Source organism: Aulostomus chinensis, chromosome 1 (assembly GCF_037954235.1).
Source record: "Aulostomus chinensis isolate RoL2024-O1b breed Wild chromosome 1, RoL_Achi_v1.0, whole genome shotgun sequence".
Lineage (NCBI taxonomy): Eukaryota > Metazoa > Chordata > Actinopteri > Syngnathiformes > Aulostomidae > Aulostomus > Aulostomus chinensis.
The window spans coordinates 12,195,583-12,203,372 of record NC_141320.1 but is presented as its reverse complement, the minus strand read 5'-3'; the positions used below and the strand labels follow the sequence as shown (position 1 = coordinate 12,203,372).

At 41.1% G+C, this 7,790-nt stretch overlaps 2 non-coding genes across 2 annotated transcripts; both read left to right on the top strand.

Annotated features, from left to right (window-relative positions):
• The first annotated feature begins 6,567 nt into the window (after positions 1-6,567).
• Positions 6,568-6,650, top strand: trnal-cag (transfer RNA leucine (anticodon CAG)). Its single transcript has one exon. It is a non-coding gene; the product is annotated as a tRNA-Leu (tRNA).
• Positions 6,651-7,177: 527 nt separating this feature from the next.
• On the top strand, positions 7,178-7,250 carry trnak-cuu (transfer RNA lysine (anticodon CUU)). Its single transcript has one exon. It is a non-coding gene; the product is annotated as a tRNA-Lys (tRNA).
• The last annotated feature ends 540 nt before the right edge of the window (positions 7,251-7,790 follow it).

Below are 7,790 nucleotides of genomic sequence, written 5' to 3'. Positions count from 1 at the left end.
CTGACATCACTGTCGCATTATTTTGAGGTTCGTAGCAACTCTTACTACATTACTGTAAGCATTACTGACTTGATTAGCAACTATCACTACATTACTGTTAGCATCATTTTGAGTTAATTAGCAATTCTTTCGACATCACTGTCGCATTATTTTGAGGTTCGTAGCAACTCTTAGTACATGACTGTCAGCATCACTTTGAGGTTATTCGAAAGTTTCACTCCATTACTGTTAGCATCATCTTGAGTTCATTAGCAATTCTTCCGACATCACTGTCGGAATATTTTGAGGTTCGTAGCAACTCTTACTACATTATTGTTGCATTATTTTAAGGTTCCTAGCAACACTTACTACATTACTGTCAGCATCACTTTGAGTTTATTAGCAACTATCACTACATTACTGTTTGCATCATTTTGAGTTGTTGAGCAATTCTCACAACATAACTGTAGCATTGAACTGAGTTCATTAGCAACTCTTACTAAATGACTGTCGGCATCACTTTGAAGTTGTTCAACTCTTACTACATTACTTTAAGCATCACTGAGTTTCTTTGCAACTATCACTACATGACTGTTAGCATCATCTTGAGTTCAATAGCAATTCTTCCGACATCACTGTCGCAATATTTTGAGGTTCGTAGCAAATTTTACTACATTACTGTCGCATTATTTTGAGGTTTGTAGCAACACTTACTAAATGACTGTAAGCATCACTTTGAGGTTATTCTAAACACTTACTACATTACTGTAAGCATGACTGAGTTGATTAGCAACTATCACTGCATTACTGTTAGCATCATTTTCAGTTCATTAGCAATTCTTACTACATCATTGTCGCAACATTTTGAGATCATTAGCAATTCTTCTGACATCACTGTCACATTATTTTGAGGTTCTTAGCAACTCTTACTACATTATTGTTGCATTATTTTAAGGTTCGTAGCAACTCTTACTCCATTACTGTCAGCATCACTTTGAGTTTATTAGCAACTCTTACTACATTACTGTTTGGATCATTTTGAGTTCATCAGCAATTCTCACGACATCACTGTAGCATTGAATTGAGTTCATTAGCAACTCTTACCTAATGGCTGTCAGCATCACTTTGAGGTTGTTCGAAACTCTTACTACATTACTGTAAGCATCACTGAGTTTCTTAGCAACTATCACTACATTACTGTTAGCATCATCTTGAGTTCATTAGCAATTCTTACGACATCACTGTCGCAATATTTTGAGGTTCGTAGCAACTTTTACTACATTACTGTCGCAATATTTTGAGGTTCGTAGCAACTTTTACTCCATGACTGTCAGCATCACTTTGAGGTTATTTGAAAGTTTCACTCCATTACTGTTAGCATCATTTTGAGTTCAATAGCCGACATCACTGTCGCAATATTTTGAGGTTCGTAGCAACTCTTACTACATTACTTTTGCATTATTTTAAGGTTCGTAGCAACTCTTACTACATTACTGTCAGCATCACTTTGAGTTTATTAGCAACTATCACTACATTACTGTTAGCATCACTTTGAGTTTATTAGCAACTATCACTACATTACTGTTTGCATCATTTTGAGTTGTTGAGCAAATCTCACGACATCACTGTAGCATTAAATTGAGTTCATTAGCAACTCTTACTAAATGACTGTCAGCATCACTTTGAGGTTGTTCGAAACTCTTACTACATTACTGTAAGCATCACTGAGTTTCTTCGCAACTATCACTACATTACTGTTCGCATCATCTTGAGTTCATTAGCAATTCTTCCGACATCACTGTCGCAATATTTTGAGGTTCGTAGCAACTTTTACTACATTACTTTCACATTATTTTGAGGTTCGTAGCAATACTTACTACATGACTGTCAGCATCACTTTGAGGTTATTCGAAAGTTTCACTACATTACTGTTAGCATCATTTTGAGTTCATTAGCAATTCTTCCGACATCACTGTCGCAATATTTTGAGGTTCATAGCAACTTTTACTCCATTACTGTCGCATTATTTTGAGGTTCGTAGCAACACTTACTACATGACTGTCAGCATCACTTTGAGGTTATTCGAAAGTTTCACTCCATTACTGTTAACATCATTTTGAGTTCATTAGCAATTCTTCTGACATCACTGTCGCAATATTTTGAGGTTCGTAGCAACTTTTACTACATTACTGTCACATTATTTTGAGGTTTGTAGCAACACTTACTACATGACTGTAAGCATCACTTTGAGGTTATTCGAAAGTTTCACTCCATTACTGTTAGCATCATTTTGAGTTCATTAGCAATTCTTACTACATCACTGTTGCATCATTTTGAGATCATTAGCAATTCTTCTGACATCACTGTCACATTATTTTGAGGTTCGTAGCAACTCTGAGTACATGACTGTCAGCTTCACTTTGAGTTTATTAGCAACTATCACTACATTACTGTTAGCATCATTTTGAGTTGTTGAGCAATTCTCACGACATCACTGTAGCATTGAACTGAGTACATTAGCAACTCTTACTAAATGACTGTCAGCATCACTTTGAGGTTGTTCGAAACTCTTACTACATTACTGTAAGCATCACTGAGTTTCTTAGCAACTATCACTACATTGCTGTTAGCATCATCTTGAGTTCATTAGCAATTCTTCCGACATCACTGTCGCAATATTTTGAGGTTCGTAGCAACTTTTACTACATTACTTTCGCATTATTTTGAGGTTTGTAGTAACTCTTACTACATGACTGTCAGCATCACTTTGAGGTTATTCGAAAGTTTCACTCCATTACTGTTAGCATCATCTTGAGTTCATTAGCAATTCTTACTACATCACTGTCGCATCATTTTGAGATCATTAGCAATTCTTCTGACATCACTGTCACATTATTTTGAGGTTCGTTGCAACTCTTACTACATTATTGTTGCATTATTTTAAGGTTTGTAGCAACTCTTACTACATTACTGTCAGCATCACTTTGAGTTTATTAGCAACTATCACTACATTACTGTTAGCATCATTTTGAGTTCATGAGCAATTCTCACGACATCACTGTAGCATTAAATTGAGTTCATTAGCAACTCTTACTAAATGACTGTCAGCATCACTTTGAGGTTGTTCGAAACTCTTACTACATTACTGTAAGCGTCACTGAGTTTCTTAGCAACTATCACTACATTGCTGTTAGCATCATCTTGAGTTCATTAGCAATTCTTCTGACATCACTGTCGCAATATTTTGAGGTTCGTAGCAACTTTTACTACATTACTTTCGCATTATTTTGAGGTTCGTAGCAACTCTTAGTACAAGACTGTCAGCATCACTTTGAGGTTATTCGAAACGTTCACTCCATTACTGTTAGCATCATTTTGAGTTCATGAGCAATTCTTACTAAATCACTGTCGCATCATTTTAAGTTCATTAGCAATTCTTCTGACATCACTGTCGCAATATTTTGAGGTTCGTAGCAACTCTTACTACATGACTGTAAGCATCACTTTGAGGTTATTCGAAACACTGACTACAATACTGTAAGCATCACTGACTTGATTAGCAACTACCACTACATTACTGTTAGCATCATTTTGAGATCATTAGCAATTTTTACTACATCACTGTCGCATCATTTTGAGATCATGGGCAATTCTTCCGACATCACTGTAGCATTATTTTGAGGTTTTGAGGTACCTTTGTTTGTAACCGATCTGCTGACCAGTGAGACGCCACCACGCACGGCTGTCGGCTCCGTAAAGGAGGGAGAGGAAGTGGAAAGGACGGAGAAGGGTCGGACCAGGTCTACTTCTAGGTGACCACTCACTATCGTCTGCCACACTGCCCCTCGCGGTGGGGAGTGTAGCGCTATCCTGCCACAGTACATTTGTTTCATTCTTTTGCTCTTGCACTTTAATTAAAATGGACTGGACTTGAGAATGTTTTGTTTCAAAATATAGAAGAATTCCCAGATTTATAGGTAGCATGAGTATGAAGTTGCACTTGCACCCGGTGGGAAAATGTCCTCTGCATTTGACTCTAACTATGTAGGAGCAGTGGTAGCAGTGTCAGCCTGGGGGCTTGGTCAAGATCAATGACAGGAGTAGCAGACAGGTGATATCCAGAGCATGCATGTTGTTTGAGAGGAGTAAGGGTACACTGTTGGTCTCTCACCTGATGCGCTGTCATCAGCACAAATGATCTGTTCCTAAACATCAAAATCTACCATCCCCCCTGATTGTTTTTTACAACTGGAGTACTGGTTAACACTTTAGAAAGCCTTCATTCAGAGCTGTGAAGAACCTTGAACCTGATATCCCAGACATCAAAGTGGGCCACTAACTGGCCAGATGAAGCTATGCTAGGCTGCTGTATTCTGAAGAGCTAAAGTAGCAGCTTCTGAGAGGGATGCTAACCTGGATGTGTTCATCTCCTACTTTAATATCAGCCCCCAACTTGGAGCTCTGACAGCCTCCAGCTTGTTGTTCCTGTTTCTGCTTCAGTCAACAGGGAACTCCAACCTGCAGTAGAATCTTCAACAACAATGGAATAGAAAAGTGAGGAAGAAAAACTAGAATAAACTTACAAAGCTGAGAAATGTTCATGAAGAAGAAAGGCACACGTTATGATTGAGGCCAGAAACTAAAACTCCACACCAAATGTACTTTGACTTGTAGGATAATGAACTTGAATGTGTTGAAACAGCAGATCAATGAATCCACTACCACACAACAAGATGATGACCCCCTACCACAAGATGGCGTCACAGATCCTGACGGTCTGAGCAGGAAACACCGAGCAAAACATTACAACAAAGCTCCTGTTGTTCCCTCCAGGAAAAACTGTGGCTCTGATGAGAAGAAGGATCCCAGCCTCCTCTGAGGATCCATGGCCGCACCATTGGGTAGAAGGACGATGGGGTCGGCACCAGGAGGAACCCTGGTGTCTCCGATGCAGGGAAGATGGAGCAGTGAAGAGGCCACATTGTGGCGTCCTAAAGAGGACATTTGGTGGAGCCTGAGACAGCAAACATCCCGCCCCCTTCATCAGAAGAACCACAGCACCAGAAGAAAGAATCCTGGCAGTGACGACAGGGAGGATCAGGGTGACCTCCTCACCTCCACCTTTGAACCTTCAAATGAACTTTAAAAAGCTTTAGAGTGGAGAAGGATTTTAAAACATTTTATTGTTTTTTCCTTTCATTCTCATTTGTGCGATTGTCTGATTTATTAGAAATAAACACTGTCTGCTGGGTTTACATTGACTGTGATTCTCTTTTTGCATGCAAGTTGAAAGTTCTGCCAATAAAAACCACAAGTATTTGAAGACCAAAGGAAGAACCCCCAAAGTCAGGACCCTGAGATCAAAGTGAGCGCTCTGATCTCAGAGGTCTGGGATATTTCCCATCCCATGGCCCTTCAAATAAGAGCCCTGTGTCACTGTCTCAAAGTTTTCAACCGTATTTGTTTGTTAAATTAAAACCAGACGACCACTGTGGTCCTTTTTACACGGTAAGTAAAGCACAGATGCCCTGGTGGACCTGTTGGCACCCTGGACTTTGAATCCAGTGACCTGAGTCCAAGTCTCCGTTCCAGCAGGTTTCCTGCAGCCTTCAGCAGAGCTGCCATGTTTCTCTGTAGAGAACTAAGTGATGCTCTCAGCAGGTTGAGGGCACCACCAACAAGTGAGGGATGAACCTCTGACTTCCTTCTTGTCAAACAGGAAACTCCTAATACCTCATTTGAGTAAAGTACCTCATATTCCTGACATCCAAGTAGTAGTGAAGTGGAGGAAGAAGGGAGGAGATCTCCAACAGGATCCTTCTTTCCTCTGTCCTCCTTGATCTCATGGATCACCACAGTCAAGGGGAGACCCAAGCTCCTGGATGGATCTGGCACTCAGGAACTGCTGAGTTTTCCAGTGGACTTTGTTCCATCCATGGTTCAGGAACAGGACTCCTCCTGGTTAACCTGGTATCTTTCCACCCAACTGTGGGTTCTTGGAGAATTTTTCATGTCATGTCAAGAAATCAGGCTGGTGGGTTTTTCAATGAGAGAAATTCTGGTAACTTAATTAAGTGGCATGTTTGTTGAAGCAGTAATTAACTGATAAATTAAGGAAGGCCTGGCCAGTCTTTGCTCCCAGGTCATACGATGGAGTTAGAAAGTCCTGAATCAATCTGGAGTTCCATGATTTCCTTGTGGTTCATGATCCTTTTGCCAATGTAGTCTGGAACAAGAGCAAGATGAACCTCCAAATATCAACAGGTTGATTGCAGGTGATGTCAAGTGGTATTTAGAGGAACCTCCTCCTTGTGTTTGGTTCCAGGGTGGAAGGGTGAGCACTCTGGATTCTGGATCAGTGATCAGAGTTCAAGTCTCAGAAGGACCTTCCTGTCTGGAATGTGTCCCATGTAACAAACTGATCAAGAGATGCAATGTGGTTCTAATGTTCTGGTTCATTTCTTACTGCCATGAACTCAGACTGTGTGTTTAATGTTAACAATAAATGCAACAACTAAGGAGCCAGTAGCTCCTGTGGAAAAAATTCTACTTTGTCAGTGAATTAATTCAGTCTGCAACTAAGTGTCTGTCAGGATGGCCGAGCGGTCTAAGGCGCTGCGTTCAGGTCGCAGTCTCTCCTGGAGGTGTGGGTTCAAATCCCACTTCTGACAAAGTACATCTTCTCCACATTCCTATGCATCCACAGTGGTACATTCCAAACCCAGTTGAAGCTGCTCTCCACTGATGGGAGTGAGTGGTTGAACTGGCAGCAGAGGAGGCAAAGGAGCTTCCCTGTGACGGTCCAACATCGCCTGGTTTCCTCCAACATGGAGCAGCCACCAAAACTGATCTTCAAATGTTGGCTCAAAGTCTACTGATCCACCTGTCTCATGTTGATGAGGTCATCCAGCCTGATGATCTCTAGGTTCTCCTTTGAGTGGTTCCCTCTGGGAGAGTTCTCTCTCTGTAACTTGTGTGTGTGTTTGCTCGTATCCTGTTTCTCCTTGACAGCACTTTAGTGTTTTTACCACTGGTGTCTCATCTGTGGTTCACCTTTTATTTTACTTCTTTGTCAAAGATGAAGGTGTTTGTGGTCATTCATCAATCATGTGATGGCTCATGTGACTGTGAGTCTGATGAAGAGCTTGTAGCGTCTCTCACTCTGATCACTTCAGGCTATTGAAGGTACTCAGATGTAGCCTGACTAGCTCAGTCGGTAGAGCATGAGACTCTTAATCTCAGGGTCGTGGGTTCAAGTCCCACGTTGGGTGTTCATCTTGAACATCCCTGCTTGTTCTCTCACTTTCTGCAGCTGTGATTGGGAATTGTAAGAAAAATCACTGAATGAACAACACAAACACAGGCTGTGTCTGAAATTCCACACCTGCACCCGACTCAGAATGAAAAACCAGTGTGGACTCAATTGTATCCACTGTCAATCCTGATTCTGGAGAAATTTCTTTGTGTGTTTTGATGGACGCGAGCCAAGCAGAAATTTCCCACAATGCAATAGGGTGGCGTTTGGTCAGTGTTGAGCAGGCGTCAGTCTGACAATGATGTCATATTATTGTGTCATCACTTGACCAGACCCAAAAGTAGGCTCAGGTATCAGTTTCTTCTCAATGCTAATGTCTGCTAGCTTAGTCTGCTACTTTGATGGCTCTGCCTGCTCAAAGGTCCAGACCCCTGGATGTGGTGGTTCCTACCTGAACGTAGGTTCTGTCAGCTCATGTTGTTAAATCAACTCACCAGGAACACCAGTAGATTTCAATGGACTGACAATGAGTCTCATTGAATGGGTGTCTCGTCCA